General features: G+C 36.8%; 4 non-coding genes across 4 annotated transcripts; 2 read left to right on the top strand and 2 right to left on the bottom strand.

Moving 5' to 3' along the window:
- Nucleotides 1–599: 599 nt before the first annotated feature.
- Nucleotides 600–671, bottom strand: TRNAR-UCU (transfer RNA arginine (anticodon UCU)). The gene has a single exon. It is a non-coding gene; the product is annotated as a tRNA-Arg (tRNA).
- An 8,618-nt stretch (nucleotides 672–9,289) lies between these two features.
- On the top strand, nucleotides 9,290–9,376 carry TRNAS-GGA (transfer RNA serine (anticodon GGA)). The gene has a single exon. It is a non-coding gene; the product is annotated as a tRNA-Ser (tRNA).
- Nucleotides 9,377–10,595: 1,219 nt separating this feature from the next.
- TRNAT-UGU (transfer RNA threonine (anticodon UGU)) lies at nucleotides 10,596–10,668 on the bottom strand. Its single transcript has one exon. It is a non-coding gene; the product is annotated as a tRNA-Thr (tRNA).
- Nucleotides 10,669–12,334: 1,666 nt separating this feature from the next.
- Nucleotides 12,335–12,407, top strand: TRNAF-GAA (transfer RNA phenylalanine (anticodon GAA)). The gene has a single exon. It is a non-coding gene; the product is annotated as a tRNA-Phe (tRNA).
- Nucleotides 12,408–24,035: the final 11,628 nt, after the last annotated feature.

Raw genomic sequence — 24,035 nt, forward strand, 5'->3', positions numbered from 1 at the left:
ATGCCGGAATTCGACCCGCTATTAATGTGGGTATTTCTGTTTCCAGAGTAGGATCCGCGGCTCAAATTAAAGCCATGAAACAAGTAGCTGGCAAATCAAAATTGGAACTAGCGCAATTCGCAGAGTTACAAGCCTTTGCACAATTCGCCTCTGCTCTCGATAAAACAAGTCAGAATCAATTGGCAAGGGGTCGACGATTAAGGGAATTGCTTAAACAATCCCAGGCAAATCCTCTCCCAGTGGAAGAGCAGATAGCTACTATTTATACCGGAACAAGAGGATATCTTGATTCGTTAGAAATTGAACAGGTAAATAAATTTCTGGATGAGTTACGTAAACATCTAAAAGATACTAAACCTCAATTCCAAGAAATTATATCTTCTAGCAAGACATTCACCGAGCAAGCGGAAATCCTTTTGAAGGAAGCTATTCAGGAACAGCTGGAACGGTTTTCTCTTCAGTAACAAATAAATTTTGCATGTCTACTCTTGTTAGTAGAATAGGAATCGTTGAGAAAGCTTTTTCATTTGAATCATGCAAAAAAGTTTTCTTTGTTTTTAGTTTAGTATAGTTATTTAAAGAATAGATAGAAATAAGATTGCGTCCAATAGGATTTGAACCTATACCAAAGGTTTAGAAGACCTCTGTCCTATCCATTAGACAATGGACGCTTTTCTTTCATATTTTATTCTTTCTTTTATTTTTTTGCTTCTTCCGAGAAAAAACTGTTAGACCAAAACTCTTTTAGGAAATCAAAAAATCCAGATACAAATGCATGATGTATATATTATATCATGCATATATCATAAAGAAGGAGTATGGAGGCGGTAGTGGGAATCGAACCCGCAACCCCAAGGTTATGAGCCTTATGAGCTACCAAACTGCTCTATACTCTTAAACTAAAGAGGGGTAACTAGTGGATAAAAGAGGGTTGGATACGCCCCTCTACCAATATCTATACAAATAGAATAGTCCATTTATACAGAATGGTAAAGAGGGCTCCTCTATGATTATCAATTCCAGAAATCCATACAAATACGAAAGGGTATTTTATCCTTACCAACTGGATCTTGTTGCACCCGGTAACAAACATTCATAAACCATTTCTCGAAGTACGTGTCCGGATAGCCCAAAATGTCGATAGTTAGCTCTAGGTCTTCCGGTCAAAAAACAACGTCGATGAAGGCGTGTAGGTGCACTATTACGCGGTAGGGATTGCAATTTTTCTCGCATTTTCGTTTTTTCACTCAAACTCAAGGGAGAAACTTTGCTTCTTATCTTTTTTTTTAAAGATTGACGAATCAAATGATATTTCTGTTCTAATTTCTGCCGCTTCTTCTCCCTCTGAATCAAACTTTTTTTTGCCATAATGTGTCGTTGCTATTATTACCAAGTATACGGTTCTAATCCTAGATGGAAAAATAAATAGAAAAAGAAATCTAAAAAGGCAGATCCTCCCTCTCTATCAAGAGTAATGAACTAGGTGCTGATACAGTACAAAAAAACAAACTAAATTAACCAAACTTGCCTGATGTTGAGGCAATCAAGAAAGCTGCATAAGTGAATATATAACCCACGGAAAAGTGAGCTAATCCAACCAATCTTGCTTGCACAATGGAAAGAGCCACGGGCTTATCTCTCCAGCGAATTAAATTAGCTAAAGGTGTGCGTTCATGAGCCCATGCTAAAGTCTCAATTAATTCCTGCCAATACCCCCGCCAGGAAATTAAGAACATAAATCCAGTAGCCCAAACAAGATGTCCAAATAAGAACATCCACGCCCATACCGATAAACTATTCATCCCAAAAGGATTATATCCATTGATAAGTTGTGAAGAGTTTAACCATAGGTAATCTCTTAACCATCCCATCAAATAAGTGGAGGATTCATTAAATTGTGAAACGTTGCCCTGCCATAATGTGATATGTTTCCAATGCCAATAAAAAGTAACCCACCCAATGGTATTTAACATCCAGAAAACTGCCAAATAAAATGCGTCCCAAGCAGAAATATCACAAGTACCGCCGCGCCCTGGGCCGTCACAAGGAAAACTATATCCAAAATCCTTTTTATCTGGCATTAATTTGGAACCGCGTGCATCTAAAGCGCCCTTTACTAAAATCAATGTAGTTGTATGCAAACCTAGAGCAATAGCATGATGAACCAAGAAATCCCCAGGTCCTATTGTTAAGAAAAGCGAATTACTATTCTCATTAACAGCATTCAACCATCCGGGCAACCATAGGCTTCGACCCGCATTGAAAGCGGGGCCATTCGTTGAAGATAAGAGTATATCGAACCCATATGTCGTCTTGCCATGAGCAGATTGTATCCATTGGGCAAATATAGGTTCGATCAAGATTTGCTTTTCTGGAGTACCAAAAGCAAGCATGACGTCGTTATGAACATAAAGGCCCAAGGTATGGAATCCTAGAAAGAGGCTAGCCCAACTTAAATGAGATATGATAGCTTCTTTATGGTCTAACATTCTTGCCAATACATTATCCTCATTCTGTTCCGGATTGTAATCCCTAATGAAAAAAATAGCTCCATGAGCAAAAGCCCCTGTCATGATGAACCCTGCAATATATTGGTGATGAGTATATAAAGCAGCTTGAGTAGTAAAGTCTTGTGCTATGAATGCATAAGGAGGTAAAGAGTACATATGTTGAGCTACTAAGGAAGTAATAACCCCTAAAGAAGCTAGAGCAAGACCTAACTGAAAATGAATCGAATTGTTGATTGTGTCATAAAGGCCCTTATGCCCACGCCCTAATCGACCCCCCGGAGGAGTATGCGCTTCTAAAAGATCTTTAATACTGTGCCCAATTCCGAAGTTAGTTCGATACATGTGACCGGCAATGAGAAAAATAAATGCAATAGCTAAATGATGGTGAGCCATATCGGTCAGCCACAAACTTTGTGTTTGTGGATGGAATCCCCCAAGAAGAGTTAGAATGGCAGTTCCCGCTCCTTGAGCGGTACCAAATAAATGATTACTCGAATCAGGGTTTTGGGCATAAAGATTCCATTGACCCGTCAAAAGGGGTCCCAACCCCTGGGGATAGGGTAATACATCTAAGAAATTATTCCATCGAACGTACTCCCCCCTGGATGCGGGAATAGCAACATGAACTAAATGTCCTGTCCAAGCCAAAGAACTTACCCCGAAAAGTCCTGACAAATGATGATTGAGACGAGATTCCGCGTTTTTGAACCACGAAAGGCTTGGTTTCCATTTGGGTTGTAGATGTAACCAACCCGCTATTAAGGACAGCGTAGAAAGAAATAATAGAAAAAGAGCTCCAGTATAAAGATCCTCATTGGTGCGTAATCCTATTGTATACCACCACTGATAAACTCCAGAATAAGCAATATTCACTGGACCAGCAGCACCTCCTCGAGTAAAGGCTTCCACAGCGGGTTGACCAAAATGAGGATCCCAAATCGCATGAGCAATAGGTCTTACGTGTAAAGGATCCTGTATCCATGATTCAAAATTTCCTTGCCAAGCTACATGAAACAGATTTCCGGACGTCCATAGAAAGATTATTGCTAATTGCCCAAAGTGAGAAGCAAAAATGTTCTGATAAAGACGTTCTTCAGTAATATCATCATGACTTTCGAAATCATGTGCGGTAGCAATACCAAACCAAATACGACGAGTAGTGGGGTCCTGAGCTAAGCCTTGGCTAAACCTGGGAAATCTTAATTCCATAATGCCTTTCAAATCCTCCTAGCCACTATCCTACTGCAATAATTCTCGCTAAGAAGAATGCCCATGTCGTGGCAATTCCACCCAGAAGGTAATGGGTTACTCCTACAGCGCGTCCTTGTATAATGCTCAAGGCTCTAGGCTGAGTAGCAGGAGCAACTTTTAATTTGTTATGAGCCCAAACGATAGATTCAATGAGTTCTTGCCAATAACCACGGCCGCTGAATAAAAACATTAAACTGAAGGCCCAGACAAAATGAGCACCTAAGAAAAAAAGACCATATGCAGATAATGAAGAACCATAAGACTGAATGACTTGCGATGCCTGTGCCCACAAGAAATCTCGAAGCCACCCATTAATCGTAATGGAACTCTGTGCAAAGTTTCCCCCTGTAATATGAGTTACCACCCCTTGATCACTTATAGTACCCCAAACATCCGACTGCATTTTCCAACTGAAATGGAAAATGACTACCGAAATTGCATTGTACATCCAGAATAAACCTAAGAAAACATGATCCCAGGCGGATACTTGACATGTTCCCCCTCGGCCAGGCCCATCGCAAGGAAAGCGAAAACCTAGATTTGCTTTATCGGGTATCAAACGGGAACTCCGAGCAAATAAAACACCTTTCAAAAGTATTAATACAGTCACATGTATGGTAAATGCATGAATGTGATGGACTAAAAAATCTGCGGTTCCTAATGGAATAGGTAACAAAGCCACTTTGCCACCTACTGCTACTAACTCGCCGCCTCCCCACGTTAAGCTAGTACTTGTTGTTGCACCAGGAGCTGTTACGCCAGGCGCAGTAGCATGGATATTTTGTACCCATTGAGCAAAGATAGGTTGTAATTGTATGGCAGTATCCGAAAACATATCTTGTGGACGGCCTAAAGCACTCATGGTATCATTATGAATGTACAAGCCAAAACTGTGAAAACCTAGAAATATACATACCCAGTTAAGGTGGGATATGATTGCATCGCGGTGTCTAAGGACGCGATCTAATAGATCGTTGTATCGAGTAGTTGGATCATAGTCTCTTACCATAAAAATTGCTGCATGTGCAGCAGCACCGACTATTAGAAATCCGCCAATCCACATGTGGTGTGTGAACAAGGAAAGTTGTGTACCATAGTCAGTAGCTAGGTATGGATAGGGAGGCATAGAATACATATGATGAGCTACAACAATGGTTGTAGAGCCTAGCATAGCTAGGTTAAGAGATAATTGAGCATGCCATGACGTTGTTAAGATTTCATAAAGACCCTTATGGCCTTGTCCTGTAAATGGGCCCTTGTGAGCCTCCAAAATATCTTTAAGTCCATGGCCAATACCCCAATTGGTCCTATACATATGACCTGCGATTAGGAAAAGAATAGCAATAGCTAAATGATGGTGCGCAATATCGGTCAGCCAGAGACCACCGGTTACTGGATCTAGTCCTCCGCGAAAAGTCAGAAATTCTGCGTATTTGGACCAATTTAAAGTGAAAAAAGGGGTTGCTCCTTCGGCAAAACTAGGATAAAGTTGAGCCAAAAGGTCCCGATTCAAGATAAATTCATGAGGAAGTGGTATCTCTTTAGGATCCACCCCAGCGTCAAGAAATTGGTTAATTGGTAAAGATACATGAATTTGGTGCCCCGCCCAAGAAAGAGACCCAAGTCCTAATAATCCCGCTAAGTGGTGATTCAACATGGATTCTACATCTTGGAACCAGGCCAATTTGGGAGCGGCTTTGTGATAATGGAACCAACCAGCAAAAAGCATTAACGCTGCAAAAATCAATGCACCAATTGCAGTACAATAGAGTTGTAATTCACTAGTTATTCCAGATGCTCGCCAAAGCTGAAAAAAACCAGAGGTTATTTGGATTCCTCGGAAACCCCCGCCTACATCACCATTCAATATTTCTTGCCCTACTATAGGCCAAACTACCTGAGCACTGGGTCCAATGTGAGTAGGATCACTTAGCCATGCTTCATAATTGGAAAAACGGGCGCCATGAAAGTACATGCCACTCAACCAAAGAAAGATAATGGAAAGTTGCCCGAAATGAGCACTAAAGACTTTTCGAGAAATCTCCTCCAAATCACCAGTATGACTATCGAAATCGTGAGCATCAGCATGTAGGTTCCAGATCCAAGTGGTAGTATCAGGGCCCTTAGCTAGTGTTCTTGAGAAATGGCCGGGTCTGGCCCATTCCTCAAAAGATGTTTTTACAGGATCCCTATCCACAACAATTTTTACTTCTGGTTCCGGCGAACGAATAATCATTAAGTCCTCCTCTTTCCGGACAAGACATACAAAGAGACCCGCCAACTGTCTTTTTAGTGAATCTTTGAAAGATATATATTTTGAAAGATAGATTTTGAAAGATAGATTTTGAAAGATAGATATTGTGATTAGTTCTTTTCTTTACTATCTACCATCCTTCTATTTTTTTTTTAGTTATTCACTGGAGCAATTATATATTGAAGTCAATCCGAGGCAAGTGTTCGGGTCTATTATGACATAAAGATTAGGTGCCTAACGGACATTGTTTATCTTGAAAAACAAATATTTCTCGACGTAAGAAAAAAATCTTTTTTATTTTTAATTTAAGAAACTAGTGTATTTTTTTTGAGGGCATAAGCTCCTATCTATATCTACTTTCCTTGAGCATAATATAGGGTTTTTTATTTGATTCTAAATTCCAAGATAACTCATTAGAATTATTAATAAGATGGTCCTAATATATTAGCAATATTTAGATTGCCCCCTCTTTTTATTCACTTTATTACTTCTATTCTAGACCCTATCCCTATGGTTTATTCTTATGAAATATCATATAAAATAGAAGGTATAAGAAATGGATATAATGAAATTCTTGATTCGATCTTACGACCTAATTTATTTGATTAATGGATCAACAACCAAACCACCCATTTTATGAAAAAGAAGGAGCATGGTCTTATTCAAATTCAAAGCGCTTCGTAATCTTCAACCAGTTCTGTGCTTCAATATAATTTCCCGGAGTAAGCGCTATAGCTTGTTTCCAATATTCAGCAGCTTGATCAAACCAAGCTTCCGCAATTTCCGAATCACCCTGTAGAATGGCCTGTTCTCCTCGGTCGGAATAGGAAGTTCCTTCCCTTAGAACCGTACTTGAGAGTTTCCTACCTCATACGGCTCAGAAATTGCTATCTGAATTTCCCCTATCTTAACTGAATTCGATTTATCAAAAATCGATCCAATTTGTTCTTGGGTTAAGCAGAAGAAATTAATTACCTAAGTTTCAAACCCTAATTTTTATCAATAATCAGTTTGATCTTTTTTCCCACCTTCAGAAGAATGAAGCATAGATAGATATAGAGCCTTCGTTCAAATTTTCTGAGAGGTAACTATCCCGGTTTCATATATGAAATCTCTATAGAATCCTTGAAAAAGACTTTTTTCCATAAGAAAGAAAAAAGAACTTACTATCTTTGGGATCTGATACTACACCGCTGCTTAATCCCTTAGTGGATCGGCTCTATTACATAAGCGGATTCCTAAATTTTGCCCCATATCATGGGATAAGTAAGCAGTTTTTTTTAGTTGTATCGACCCAGTCGCTCACTAATTGATCTTTACGGTGCTTTCTCTATCAATTTGAGAAACTTTATCCATAGAGTAGTAGTATAGGCCATACTTTCTTCGTTTTTTGATTCTCGTGAAGTGTCCTTCCTTCCTACAGCTGATAGGGAAAAATCGTTGTTTTTACGATCCCTATGTAGAAAGCCCTTTTTTTCTAGTATTTACTAGAAAATTTGATCCTCTCTTTTTTTTTTTCTTTCTATAGTGGAGATAGTCGCACGTAATGACAGATCACGGCCATATTATTAAAAGCTTGCGGTAAGAAGGGGTTTCGTTCTAGTGCCCGGAAATAATATTCCAAAGCCTTTGTATGCTCTCCATTGCTTGTGTGTATAAGGCCTATGTTATAGAGTATATAACTTCGATCATAGGGATCGATTTCTAGTCGCGTAGCTTCATAATAATTTTGCAAAGCTTCCGCATAATTTCCTTCGGATTGAGCCAACATCCGTTACGGTCGTTCATTCTATTCAAAAAATCTCCGTTCCAAAACCGTACATGAGGTTTTCATCTCATACGGCTCCTCCCTTCTGTACATAATAGTACTAAGCGAAATAATCTATAGAATCAAAATAGAATTAGTCCCGTCTCATTATGAACCGAAAGGGGCTGGTATTTTTCCAAGAAATCTCTAGCCAACCTTCCCACAAGAGGTTTTTCTTAACACCAATGAATTCTAGTAATGCTAGAGGAAAACGATAGCTCCAATAATTTCTTTGTTCTCAACGCCTCCTATTTAGAGGAATTAGCTACTTCAACGATCTTTGATGGTTATAGGGGTATCCAAAGTACAAACCTGATGGTTGTTTGTTATCCCAACCATTCTTCCCAGCCCTGATACCGATCAGGAAAGGGGTAATTTCTAACAAAGTTTTTCTCTTGTTGATTCCTATTTCTAGGTGTAGTGCTTTTCTCCCCTATGCTGCCTACGGATACTAATAGAGTAGGATTGGCCTGTAATCCATACCATACCATATCCTGTAGGTGTAACCTTTCGCTCAATACTCAAATCTACAATTGAAGTATCTGAAGCCGCATCAATCGAGGATACACGACGGAAGGAATTGTTAGTTCGCCTCACCTTCCCGAAGCGTGGGTTTGTTTGCTTTACAAATTTGGTTCTCTCTATGCCAACCCCCCTCTCTTTTTCGTAAGACTGAGGTATAGGTAGGGCTAAAAAAAAGCAAAAAAAAGAGTCAAATCGCACCATCTCTATAATAAGTAAATGCCTTTTTTTCTCCTGAGGTTGTCGGAATTATTCGCAATAAAATATTGGCTACAATTGAGGAGGTCTTATCAATGAAATTTCCATTTCCACGGGATCTAGGCATAATTCCCAACCCATTCTATATAGAATTGTTTTCATTCCTTCACAAAATAACATAAAAACAAACACATTCGATTCTTATAATTATAAATAGATTGATCCATATGCTCTACTCTAAATCCATATGCTTTAAATGGATAAGAGAGATATGGATTTTCCGCTCAGCTCAAATTGTATCCTTTTCCTTCTGCTTGGACACGAAGAGATATGAAATATTTGACTAAGACTGGATTTCATTCCACTTTCCTATTTCTGAACAACAACTTATGTTATCAACTATTTCGTGTTTTCAAAGTTATTAATTGTCTCATACCCTATTTTTGATTTCGATAGTATGGTGTAGCGTATCTTATGCAAACGGAATTCTAAGGTTTCTTTATTTTATTATGCAATAAGAAGAATTCTTCCATTTTCTTTTTCTTTAGTTGCGGGAAAACCCAAATTAAAACTTTTATTTTATAGCGAGCGCAATTTCTAGTAAAAAATCCTGTATCCTTCCACTTAGATCAAAAGGAATTTTTCCAATAGAACTATGGAACCCCCGAGTGGTTGCGGTTGTACCTGTACTGCAGGAATAAGAAAACTCGCTATTCACTCAGTTTATTTTCCATAATAAGTTATGTAGGAGAGATGGCCGAGCGGTTCAAGGCGTAGCATTGGAACTGCTATGTAGACTTTTGTTTACCGAGGGTTCGAATCCCTCTCTTTCCGTTTTTCTTAATTCATCAACGTTAAGGATCACAATGTATCAAATCAAATAACAATTTTTTCCAGCAATAATATAATATCTTATATTATCTTATTTTGATTTAATAGAAATTAGAAATTCTCTATAGCAAATTACTGTGGTATGTAAAATACACATAGAGGAAAAAAGAAAAAAGGATCCTAATCCTAGGGTTAATCAATTTTAGCTAGTTGATGGGAAAATACAAATTAATGGTAATGGTCTTAGGGCGATTTAGTTCGGGGAAAGGGGAAGGGGAAGAAAATTCTATGAACCTTTCCTTTTTTCGTTAAGTTCAAGTCTGACGAGAGTAATATTCTACAACTAACAACTCATTTATTTTGAGACCGACCCACTTCCTATCTAGGATTTTATTTACTAGTCCTTTATATTCCAACGTGTCAATCGCCAAATGCTTTGGCAATTTCCCCGGGTCCGATGAAGCAATATAATTTTGAACCAGACCTTTTGATCTTTGGTTATCTTTCGTAGTAATAATATCTCGGGGTTTGCAACGAAAACTTGGTATATTGACTATACGACCATTAACTAAAATATGTCTATGGTTGACTAATTGGCGGGCCCCAGGAATGGTTGAAGCCATACCCAATCGAAAAAGGATATTATCCAAACGCATTTCAAGTAATTGTAGTAAAACCTGGCCTGTTGACCTTTTTGCTTTTCCAGCGATATGTACATATCTAAGTAATTGTCGTTCTGTCAGACCATAATGAAAACGCAATTTCTGTTTTTCTTGAAGACGAATACGATATTGCTCCTTTTTCCCAGAATTGAATTTTTTTTTAAGATTACTTCCGGATTTAGGTGTTTTTCTAGTGAGTCCTGGTAAAGCTCCCAGACGGCGTATTTTTTTTAAACGAGGTCCTCGATAACGGGACATGAAGACTCCTTTTTTTATTTTATTGAAATTTCATTTTACACAATTAATTTCATTGTATTTACATTACAGAATACATCGAAATTAAAACTGAATTAAACTACAGGATAAACAGAGTAAAATCAACTAAAGTACCCCAAAAAATGGAATTTCATCAAAATCTTTTTTTTTTGTATATATATTATTTATTTTATTGTTTTGTATCTAGCAAAATTGTAAGGTAAAAAACATAAAAGATCCTGGATTCTCCATTTAATTCGGAAAAAAAGAGATTCTTGTTCGTAGAACATCGATAGAGAAAAAAAAGCCGACTATCGGATTTGAACCGATGACCCTCGCATTACAAATGCGATGCTCTAACCTCTGAGCTAAGTGGGCTTACATAACGGAAATAGTGTAACAAATAGAAATAGGTATAGTATAGGAAATCCGTAAAATCTCAGATATTAGTTATTAATCTTAGCTATTAACTAGTTCTAAATTTGAAGTTATACTTATAAAAATAAAAAAATACTAAAACTTCTTAAAGATAAAGTTAGCTTGATATGCTTAACTATAGGATATTAAAAAATAAAATTATAGAATTTATTGGTATTTTCATTCGATCATTATAGACTTTATTATTTGTTAATAATTTGAGGATTAATATTTCACTAAGGGGAACATAGAGTCAGAGTAAATAAAATTGCTAATTCTGATTAGAAAAAAAGAATAAATATCAAGCGTTATAGTATAATTTTGAATACTATAAAAAAGTAAGACGGGAGGTGGGGGAGATAAAAACTTTTGGATATATTGATTCGGATTGAATTGCAAATACATCAAGGATAGAATCAATTCAATTCTGAATTGCAATAAGCAAGCGAGGTCTCTCAAATAGAGTCGAACTGAACTGCTAGACTACGTTGAGTGATGAACTCAATGATTCAAAAAAAAAACTAAGAGATGGATGAAATTACACAAGGAATCCTGGTCTCAAAGAAGAGGGAAATGGGGATATGGCGAAATCGGTAGACGCTACGGACTTGATTGTATTGAGCCTTGGTATGGAAACCTGCTAAGTGGTAACTTCCAAATTCAGAGAAACCCTGGAATTAAAAAAGGGCAATCCTGAGCCAAATCCGTGTTTTGAGAAAACAAGGGGTTCTCGAACTAGAATACAAAGGAAAAGGATAGGTGCAGAGACTCAATGGAAGCTGTTCTAACGAATCGAGTTAATTACGTTGTGTTGTTAGTGGAATTCCTTCTAGTTCTAAATTAGAGAAAGAGGGGTTTTATACCTTATACATTTAATAAACACGTATAGATACTGACATAGCAAACGATTAATCACAGAACTCATATTATATTCTAATTATAATATAGGTTCTTTATCTTTTTTAAAATGAAATTAGAAATGATAATGATTATGAAATAAAAAACTCATATCATAATTTTTTTTTTTCATTATTGTGAATCCACTCCAATCGAATATTGAATAATCAAATTCTTCAATTAAAATTCAAAGTTTTCGAGATCTTTAAAAAAGTGGATTAATCGGACGAGGACAAAGAGAGAGTCCCATTCTACATGTCAATACTGACAACAATGAAATTTCTAGTAAAAGGAAAATCCGTCGACTTTATAAGTTGTGAGGGTTCAAGTCCCTCTATCCCCAAATCCTCTTTTATTCCCTAACTATACTATATTATTATTATTTATCCTCTTTTTTTTTTTCTTTTTATCAATGCACTTTTTTTTCTTTTTATCAATGCAATGGGTTTAAGATTCATTAGCTTTCTCATTCTACTCTTTCACAAAGGAATGCGAAGAGAACTCAATGGATCTTATCCTATTCATTGAATAGATTTCTTTTTTATTAGAGTATCGGCAAGAAATCTTGGTTATTCACTCTATTTTTAAGTTTTATTTAAGTAAACCATGCACAATGCATAGGACTACCCCCCCCATTTTCAAATTTAAAATTTGAAATACTTTAATTAATTTTTAGTCCTTTTAATTGACATAGATACAAATACTCTACTAGGATGATGCACAAGAAAAGGTCAGGATAGCTCAGTTGGTAGAGCAGAGGACTGAAAATCCTCGTGTCACCAGTTCAAATCTGGTTCCTGGCAGAGAAAAAAAAAAAAAAGATCCACCGAATAGGTATTGATCCAAATACCTCGAGATGGATTGTGATACATATTCATTAATAATATTTATTCATCTAAGTGGATAAATCTATAATATAAATATAGAGGCACTTCTTTTTCTTTTTAAAGAAGTTTTAAAATATATCTTTTCTTTATGATAAAGAAGGGGGTGAGATTCCCCTTTATTTTTTTGCGTTTCTTAATTTTGTATTCCGCTATTCCGACGAATATTTTTTTAGTCTTGCTTATCTTTATCTTATCTTATTTTCCTAGTTGTGCTAAGTAATGTGCGCGGTACAAAGTTCCTGGTAGAGAACTTCTTTGAGTCATCCTATTTTTCTGTTCATATGAAGGAAATTAATATGCGATTTTCAAAATAGGGGAATCCAAATGAAACCCTTTTTTTGCTCAGTCTATCTGGAATGCTTTTGTATAATTAGGAATTAATTATAAATAGGTATTCCGTTTCATCTAGGAAAAGAACCTAAAAATATTCCTTGACTTGAATAAAATCTGGAGTTGTGTTGTATAAGTGAGCATGAATTTCTTATCATTCAATGAGCATCTTGTATTTCATAAAAATTGGGGGTTATATAATCCTTACGTAAGGGCCAGCCTATCCAACTTTCAGGCATTAGGATACGTTTAAGGCGCGGATGATTATCATAAGAGATTCCCACCATATCATAAGATTCGCGTTCTTGAAAATCGGCACTTCTCCAAATCCAGAAGACAGACGGAATTCTAGGATTATCCTTTTGGGCAAAGACTTTTATGCAGACTTCTTCTGGATTATCTATACCATATTGTATTCTCGTAAGATGATACACGCTAGCTAAAGATCCACCGGGTGCTACATCATAAGCACATTGGGAGCGTAAATAATTGTAACCATATACATATAAAATGACAGCAATGGAATCCCAATCCCCTGCTTTTATTTGTAAAGTCTCTATTCCTCGGTGATCAAAGCCCAAAGATCTATGAACCACCTCATGTTTGACTAGCCAATTAGATAACCAACCCTGCTGCATTGTCTTCATCTCTCCCTCTTTGTATAAATATTTCACATTTCGGATGCAAGTTTGAAAGATTGCCCTGCTTTTTATTTTTCTACACAAAAGAGCCCCTCTCCTAATTCACTAATTTGTAGGAAGGTACTGAACTTTTGGATTTGAAAAAAGTTTCAGAAGATATATCTAATGTAGATGGTGATTGATAGAGCAATTCTTGCTCATAAGTTCCTGTATGAGTACTGCGCCTAACATAAAGCTTGTGACTGGTAGTAAAACATCTATTTTTATTTTGAGATAGAGTTTGATCCTCAACTATTTCTCGCGATATCTTCTTACGAAGTTTTGTTAGGGCATCTATAACTGCCTCCGGTTTAGGTGGGCAGCCCGGCAAGTAGACATCCACAGGAATTAACTTATCAACTCCCCGAACAGTACTATAGGAATCCGTACTGAACATTCCCCCTGTAATAGTACAGGCTCCCATAGCAATGACGTATTTTGGTTCAGGCATTTGCTCGTATAATCTCACTAAAGAGGGAGCCATTTTCATTGTTACCGTACCGGCTGTTAAAATTAGGTCTGCTTGCCTAGGACTTGATCTTGGTACCAATCCATAACGATCAAAGTCGAATCGTGAGCCTATTAATGAAGCAAATTCAATGAAACAACAACTGGTACCGTATAGAAGGGGCCATAAACTGGAGAGTCTTGACCAATTCGAAAGATCATTTGGTGTAGTTGAAATAACAGAATTGGAACTTGTTTGGTCAAGTAAGGGAAACTCAATCAAATTCATAACTGTCTCAATAGAATCTTTTCCTTCTTTTTTTTTGTCTAAATATTCAGTTAAGACCATTCCAAGGCTCCTTTTCGCCATGCATAAACTAAACCAACAACTAAGATAAGCACGAAAATCAAAGCTTCGATAAAAACGGATACACCCAATACGTCGAAACTCATTGCCCAAGGGTATAGAAAGACGGTTTCCACATCAAAAACAACAAAAACGAGCGCAAACATATAATAGCGTATTCGGAATTGTACCCAAGCCCCTCCCATGGGTTCTATACCCGATTCATAACTAGAAAGCTTCTCTGGTCCTTCACTAACCGGGGCTAAAAGTCCTGAAATCGAAAATGCCAAAATAGGAATAAGGCTTGCTATTATTAGAAATGTCCAAAAAATATCATATTCGTGAAGCAGAAACATAATGTACTCCCATTAATGTGGAATAGGCGGAACTTAAATTAGTCAATTCAATTCAGCATTGTCAATTTATCCAGAACTTCTCTCTTTTCCTCGGTGAAACAAGAATCTTTTTTGTTCAAACAAAAGCGCTTAGTTTAAGTTTAGCCTTTGTTTCCTCTGTGCTGCATCTTCTTTAAAGATTCATCCAATGGAATCCCAACTCCCTTTCTTTTGGATTTCCATTCTATTTAGATATGGTGTATGTAGATCTAATTCTTATATAAAGAAAACTTTCTCGTTTCACTTTGTCTCGCTTTCTCTAGAATCTCTAGAAAAAAGAATAGCTCTATCCTTTATTTAATATTTAATAATAAAATAATAAGAGACTATTAAATAAAAATGAGAATACTACTAAATTAGAACCTAATTAAGATAGTAGGACTAATCTATGCAGTATAATTAATGAGAAGTAATACTATAAAATAAAAATAAAGAACTCTATTTCAGAACTATGAGACAGAATATTCTGTTTTCTTATTTACTCTTTACTTTATTTTTTCTATTTAAAGTTGATCAATTTACATAATGTATCTATAAACAAAGTAATAAATATACTTAAAACAAAGTAGGAATTCGCAAAATGGATAAAATCATTGCAGTTATTATAGGGAAGTCTAGAGATATCCTATTTGAAGGAGGACGGGATTCAAATCAGGGAAAGGATCCTTTCTTCTATTGATTTGATAGAAATTCGTTTTTCTTTTCCTGTCTGTATGATTTTGATTTTCGATGAATGAGCCTTTGGTAATGCTTTTATCTCTATTCTATGTCGCAGGCGCCTATCCAGTCTATAAACAAATACTAATGAGAAAATGAAAACTATACTAAACTAAAGAAAACATAGGATAGAGATCCTAAAATCTAAAAAAGGGCATATTAGGGCTATACGGATTCGAACCGTAGACCTTCTCGGTAAAACAGATCAAACGGATTATTATCGAAATGATTTGAACTGTTTCAAAGACCCAACATGCATTTTTTTGCATTGGGCTCTTTCATAAACTGATTTAAAGATCAGTTAGTCCACCATAGTTTTTCTTTACGGAAAGATAATGAGATGGCTCCCTGTGCTCTGATTGATTTTTTGTATTATGATCTATCTAGGAGCAATACCAAAGTGTTTCAAAGGAGGATTACCTTGACTTAGGTCTGCCTCCGGTCTAAATTAAATCAACCTAAGTGAAATGGAGTCTCTATCGTTCCACTGCAAGAGTTAACTATGAGACTTCATACACCTTAAAGTTCATAGAACGAAAAGAAGTTTTTTGGAGGCCCTTATCCTCATTACGCCTAGCATTTAGTGGGCTGGATATTTACCTTATCAACTAGCAAATCCATAAGGGTTCTATTTGATTAGGCACCTGAATTGGCACCTGAATCGGACTGAACCGACTGTTTGTCAGGCTACTGTTCTCCTATTCTCTCGAATCTATGAAGTAAGACATTGATTTTGCAATAAGATCGATTATGTTCATTGCATAATAAGCTCCTTTGAAAAGCATTGGCGCACGTGTAAACGAGTTGCTCTACCGAACTGAGCTATAGCCCTTATCAGAGATATCTTAACATATAGATAATTTCTTGTCAAGATGAATATTTTCTAATGCCAGAGGATACCCCTTTGATCTGTATCTGTTTAGTATTTAGTTTAGTATTTAGTATATAACAGACCAATAACAGAGCGGTATTGCTTAGAAAAGGGATTCAATATATAATCGATCGAAGTAATGGGTCTTCCTTTGTGGTGATAAATTGCCTACTTAACTCAGTGGTTAGAGTATTGCTTTCATACGGCGGGAGTCATTGGTTCAAATCCAATAGTAGGTAAGTAGGTAGAAAAATTACTAGATAGCATTGGACTTACTTCGCTTCGCTATCTAATAACTTTTTCTACCCCTCTTCCCTTTTTCTTTGTATCAACTATAAACCACTGGATTGTCTTCAATTGGATGGGGGAATCCAATTGACAGCCTCGATTCGTATCCTAGCTCGTCTGAGAGCGAGCTTCGCTTCAACCAAATCTTTCGTACCCTCAGCTTTACTCAAGTTAGCTTCGGCTATTTCAAGTGCCTTTTGAGCTTCTTCCGGATCAATATCACTACCCAGTTCCGCATCATTTCCTAAAATGATGATCTCATTATTAACTATTCTCGCAAAACCGCTCCACAGAATCGCTGTTAACCATTGGTCGTTGAGGAGGCGTATTCTCAAAGGACCCATATCTACTGCTGTGTTAATGGGGGCGTGGTTTGGTAATACGCCAATTTGGCCACTATTAGTGGATAAAATGATTTCTTTCACTTCACAATCCCAAATAATTCGCTTAGGAGTCAGTACATAAAGATTTAATTTCATTTCTTCGATTTGTTCTCCTCTTCTAAGGTTATAGCTTTCGTGCTAGCTTCATCGATGTTACCCACCAAATAAAAAGCCTGTTCAGGTAGGCCGTCTAATTCTCCGGAAAGGATTAGTTGAAATCCCCTAATAGTTTCCGCAAGAGCAACATACTTTCCTGGAGAACCAGTAAAAACTTCTGCCACAAAGAACGGTTGTGATAAGAAACGCTCAATTTTTCTTGCTCTTGCTACAGTTAAACGATCCTCTTCCGATAATTCATCCAAGCCAAGAATTGCGATAATGTCCTGAAGTTCTTTGTAACGTTGTAAAGTTTCCTTAACTCTTTGCGCAGTTTCATAATGTTCGTTGCCAACGATCCGAGGCTGTAACATAGTCGAGGTTGAATCTAAAGGATCTACTGCTGGATAAATACCCTTGGAAGCTAATCCTCTGGAAAGTACGGTAGTAGCATCCAAATGTGCAAATGTTGTGGCAGGGGCAGGGTCGGTCAAATCGTCTGCAGGTACATAAACTGCTTGAATCGAAGTTATAGATCCCTTTTTAGTAGAAGCAATTCTTTCTTGCAAAGAACCCATTTCTGTACTAAGAGTAGGTTGATAACCCACTGCGGAGGGCATTCTCCCTAATAAAGCGGATACCTCTGATCCTGCTTGAACAAAACGAAAGATATTATCGATAAATAAAAGCACGTCTTGCTTATTAACATCTCGGAAATATTCCGCCATAGTTAGGGCAGTTAAACCAACTCTCATACGAGCTCCCGGTGGTTCATTCATTTGGCCATAGACTAGAGCTACCTTTGATTCCTCAATATTTTTTTCATTAATTACTCCGGATTCCTTCATTTCCATATAAAGATCATTTCCTTCACGAGTCCGTTCCCCTACTCCACCGAATACGGATACGCCCCCATGAGCTTTAGCAATGTTATTGATTAATTCCATGATCAGTACTGTTTTACCTACTCCAGCCCCCCCAAATAGTCCTATTTTTCCTCCACGTCGATAAGGAGCTAAAAGATCGACGACCTTAATACCTGTTTCAAAGATGGATAATTTCGTATCTAACTCGATAAAGGCAGGCGCAGATCTATGAATAGGGAACGTTGCACTACTATCTACAGGACCCAAATTGTCAACAGGCTCCCCAAGAACGTTGAAAATTCGTCCGAGAGTAGCTCCACCGACCGGAACACTGAGAGGAGCTCCCGTGTCAATCACTTCCATTCCTCTCATCAACCCGTCCGTAGCACTCATAGCTACAGCTCTAACTCGATTATTTCCTAATAATTGTTGTACCTCACAAGTCACATTAATTTGCTTATCGGCAGTGTCTCTACTCTGGACTACCAAAGCGTTATAAATATAAGGTAACTTGCCTGGGGGAAAAGTGACATCCAGCACGGGTCCAATAATTTGATCGATACGACCTGTACTTTTTTCTTCAATTGTGGAAACCCCGGGAGGAGAAGTAGTAGGATTGGTTCTCATAATTATCACATAATTAAAAAAAAGGAATTTGTCGAAATTTTTCTTTTTTTATTGTTGAATAATGCCAAATCAAATCAAAAAAAATCCAAAAGTAAAAAGGAAATGAATTAGTTAATTCAATAAGAGAGAAAAGGGGACCAGGACTTGATTTCGTTGCCCAAGCGAATCCCATTCAATCGTTTACTCATGGAATGAGTCCATTGGAAAGTTCAATCAATCTTTTTTTTCATATACATTTTGCCTTTTGTGGAGGATCTGTGCCTACTCTACTTTCCTATCTAGGACTTCGATATACAAAATATATACTACTGTGAAGCATAGATTGCTGTCAACAAAGAATTTTATTAGTATTTAGTTAGGTATTTGCATTCAAAATAAGAAAAGAGAACTATTAAGAACTTGTAAAATAAGGATTAGGAATTAATTTGGGTTGCGCTATATCTATCAAAGAGTATACAATAATTATGGATTTGGTAAATCAAATCCATGGTTTAATAACGAACCGTGTTAACTTACCATAACAACAACTCAATTCCTATCGAATTCCTATATTGGAATTCCTATAGGATAGAACATACACAGGGTGTACGCATTATATATGAATGAAACATATTCATTAACCTAAGCATGCCCTCAATTTTCTTTAATGAGTTGATATTATATTAATTGAATATCCTTTTTGTTTTACGAGATTTTTGCTAAAGTTTCATTTACGCCTAATTAACATCGAGTAGACCCTGTTATTGTGAGAATTCTTAATTCAAGAGTTATAGGGAGGGACTTATGTCACCACAAACAGAAACTAAAGCAGGTGTTGGATTTCAAGCTGGTGTTAAAGATTATAAATTGACTTACTACACCCCAGAGTATGAAACTAAGGATACTGATATCTTGGCAGCATTCCGAGTAAGTCCTCAGCCTGGGGTTCCGCCCGAAGAAGCAGGGGCTGCAGTAGCTGCCGAATCTTCTACTGGTACATGGACAACTGTTTGGACTGATGGACTTACCAGTCTTGATCGTTACAAAGGACGATGCTATCACATCGAGCCTGTTGCTGGGGAAGACAACCAATGGATCTGTTATGTAGCTTATCCATTAGACCTATTTGAAGAGGGTTCCGTTACTAACATGTTTACTTCCATTGTAGGTAACGTATTTGGTTTCAAAGCCCTACGTGCTCTACGTTTGGAGGATCTACGAATTCCCCCTACTTATTCAAAAACTTTCCAAGGCCCGCCTCATGGTATCCAAGTTGAAAGAGATAAGTTGAACAAGTACGGTCGTCCTTTATTGGGATGTACTATTAAACCAAAATTGGGATTATCCGCAAAAAATTATGGTAGAGCGTGTTATGAGTGTCTACGTGGTGGACTTGATTTTACCAAAGATGATGAAAACGTAAACTCACAACCATTTATGCGCTGGAGAGACCGTTTTGTCTTTTGTGCCGAAGCTATTTATAAATCACAGGCCGAAACCGGTGAAATCAAGGGGCATTACTTGAATGCGACTGCGGGTACATGTGAAGAAATGATTAAGAGAGCTGTATTTGCAAGAGAATTAGGGGTTCCTATTGTAATGCATGACTACTTAACTGGGGGATTCACCGCAAATACTACTTTGGCTCATTATTGCCGCGACAATGGCCTACTTCTTCACATTCACCGTGCAATGCATGCAGTTATTGATAGACAGAAAAATCATGGTATGCATTTCCGTGTATTAGCTAAAGCATTGCGTATGTCTGGGGGAGATCATATCCACTCCGGTACAGTAGTAGGTAAGTTAGAAGGGGAACGCGAAATGACTTTAGGTTTTGTTGATTTATTGCGCGATGATTTTATTGAAAAAGATCGTGCTCGCGGTATCTTTTTCACTCAGGACTGGGTATCCATGCCAGGTGTTATACCGGTAGCTTCAGGTGGTATTCATGTTTGGCATATGCCAGCTCTGACCGAAATCTTTGGGGACGATTCTGTATTACAATTTGGTGGAGGAACTTTAGGACATCCTTGGGGAAATGCACCTGGTGCAGCAGCTAATCGAGTGGCTTTAGAAGCCTGTGTACAAGCTCGTAACGAAGGGCGCGATCTTGCTCGCGAAGGTAATGAAATTATCCGAGCAGCTTGCAAATGGAGTCCTGAACTAGCCGCAGCTTGTGAAGTATGGAAGGCGATCAAATTCGAGTTCGAGCCGGTAGATACTATTGATTAACTAGATAAAACTAAAGATAAAGAAGGTATAAATAAAAAAGAAACGAAATAAAAAGAGAAAAAAATCAGTTATGAAATGCAGTAATTCTTCTTTATTCTTCTAATTGATTGCAATTAAACTCGGCTCAATCTTTTTTAGAAAAAAAAGATTGAGCCGAATAAAAATAGATCATGATATGATCATGAGACTTGACAAATTGAGATTCGTCTATTCTATATATCTAGAATATATATATTAAGGTATAATACAATAAAGAAATACAAATAAAATAATAAAATAATAAAATATAGTATTATCATATGATAATGATAATGGAATCAAATACGCAGTATTTACAGAAAAAAGTCTTCGTTTATTGGGAAAGAATCAATATACTTTTAATGTCGAATCGGGATTCACTAAGACAGAAATAAAGCATTGGGTCGAACTCTTCTTTGGTGTTAAGGTGGTAGCTGTGAATAGCCATCGACTACCTGGAAAAGGTAGAAGAATAGGACCTATTCTGGGCCATACAATGCATTACAGACGTATGATCATTACCCTTCAACCGGGTTATTCTATTCCACTTCTAGATAGAGAAAAAAACTAAAGGAGAATGAATGAAAAAAGACATAGTTTGGAAGTTAGACCTTTTTATAGGACTCTCTTTCAATTTCAAAAAAGAGGACGTTTGAAACTTTTAACAGGCGTAATCGTGAGTCAACAAGTGACTCGAACTGTGTGTAAAAAAAGAAGCATTTTTTTTTTTTCAAAATGCTAGAACTAGATAAGGAAGTTTTCTATAACCTTGAGAAAAAGGATAAAAAGGTAGTTTTTTTTTAGTTTATGACTCCGATCAAGAGCGAGAAATCCTTGATTTGGGATTGGACATAGAACCTGGACCCATCGTAGAGACGTTTAGTTCAAAAGAAAGGATCGTATCCTGATGGTAAGAATTATACTTTCGTGGAAATACAGCGCTATAGACTTCAATGCGGTAGAGTAGACGTTTTGTTTCTAATTTTTCTGGACCAAACCTCCGCTCCGACCCAACGATACAATGAATTTTTTCTGTTCATATTCATAAATAAAAAAGATTCGGAATCGCAATGCTACTATATGCGTCCAGAGGAGTATTTGGAATAATATTCTTCTATAATCCATTATTGCGGGGGGTCTTACTAACAGGGCTTCGCTGCACGGGACAGGTCTTCGTCGAAAAGCTAACTCCACCCGGCATTTTCATACCCTTTCTTTGGGTGGTATATCGCCTTTTAAAGTCTAAGAGGGTAGTAGGGGATCTATAGTAGGTAAGATAATTTGCCCTTTGATTTTGATTGAATATACTATTTTTCCGCCTTTACCACGCATTATTGTATGCGCTTCTAGAGAAGTATGTATGCAGGAAGTAAATTCTAACCGCTTTCTTTTGAATCCAATTTCAAATTAGATTAGAAAGATAGAAAGGCCATGAGGATGGGAAAATCAAAATAAAATCTTTTTAATTAGTTCTCCTTTTTTGGAATTTTCTTATTATCCTTTCATTTTTTTTACAGAATATTTTTCAAACTAAAAATAAAAAATACAATACAATAGTCAATATTCCTTATAATAGATATACTTAATTATATCATAAGAATCTTAAGATATTTTTCGACTAGATAGAAATAGTAAATTTGAATTGAGACACCTATTCCATGACGGATTTAAACTTACCTTCTATTTTCGTGCCTTTAGTAGGCTTAGTATTTCCGGCAATTGCAATGACTTCTTTATTTCTTTATGTGCAAAAAAATAAGATTGTCTAGTATTTTTTAGTGTAAGTAATATAATATGGTAGGGTATGTGGCTTTTTCTACACACACTTTCTACACACAAATGAAAAACGGTTATGGATGCGGATATAGGCTACGAGCATAAATGCATGAATATGCAGAGCCAGGTATAGCGAGTTTTATTTTATTTATTTTAATTGAATCAACGAATATTTTTTGAATAGAAAGTCAATGTATCTAACCTATTATTTCACAGGAGTACTAGTTGCTGAAGGCGATTTCAGAATCAAAAAAAGTAAAGTCAAAATTATTTAGCTTATTCTCTCAATTTCAATCGACCGCTGCTGGATTTAGTATATCTAATATGAATTGGCGATCAGAACACATATGGGTAGAACTTCTAAAAGGTTCTCGAAAAAGGGGTAATTTTTTCTGGGCCTGTATTCTTTTTCTAGGTTCACTAGGATTCTTATCGGTTGGGATTTCCAGTTATCTTGGTAAGAATATTATATCTATACTTCCATCTCAAGAAATTCTTTTTTTTCCGCAGGGGGTCGTGATGTCTTTCTACGGAATCGCAGGCCTATTCATTAGCTCCTACTTGTGGTGTACTATTTTGTGGAATGTAGGTAGTGGTTATGACCGATTCGATAGAAAAGAGGGAATAGTGTGCATTTTTCGTTGGGGATTCCCTGGAATAAAACGTCGCGTCTTCCTTCGATTCCTTATGCGGGATATCCAATCAATTAGAATTCAGGTTAAAGAGGGTCTTTATCCTCGTCGTATTCTTTATATGGAAATCCGGGGCCAGGGGATCATTCCCTTGACTCGTACTGATGATAAATTTTTTACTCCACGAGAAATTGAACAAAAAGCTGCCGAATTGGCCTATTTCTTGCGCGTACCAATTGAAGTATTTTGAGGTATCTTTTTTGAACTGAGTTGAATGAAGAAAAGAAGAATTGGAAGAAGAAAAGTTTTCTCAACACAGGGAGGAAGTCCCTTCTAAATTGGATTTGTTATTGTAAGGGGATTTTTAAGTATTTATCTAAAGGAAGGAACAAACGAGGATAAGAGAAATTTGCTTTTAATTTTTTTTTATCCAAGTTAGATATATCGCATACTATTCTTCCTTTTTCATCCGAAAGGGCTTTTTTTTTATTCTATTTCACTATTTCATTCCATCTAGATCTAAGAAAGAACCCAATGCACTGAAATTCCACTAATAACTAATATACAAAAAAGAAGAATAGATACAGGGTATCAAACCTATAGAGTTTTTGCTTCAAAGAAATAGAAATATCATGAAATAGAAATATCATCATATAGAGTCAGGGAATGGAATAGAGTCAGCGAATGAAGCATATTCATTAACAACTCCATTTACAGATCAAAAATGAAAAAAAAGAAAGCATTGCCTTCTTTACTATATCTTGTATTTATCGTACTTTTGCCTTGGGGGGTCTCTTCCTCATTTAACAAATGTCTGGAACTTTGGATTAAGAATTGGTGGAATACCAGGCAATCCGA

This window comes from Triticum urartu, unplaced genomic scaffold (genome assembly GCF_056163025.1).
Source record: "Triticum urartu cultivar PI428250 unplaced genomic scaffold, HENAU_Tu73 scaffold402, whole genome shotgun sequence".
Lineage (NCBI taxonomy): Eukaryota > Viridiplantae > Streptophyta > Magnoliopsida > Poales > Poaceae > Triticum > Triticum urartu.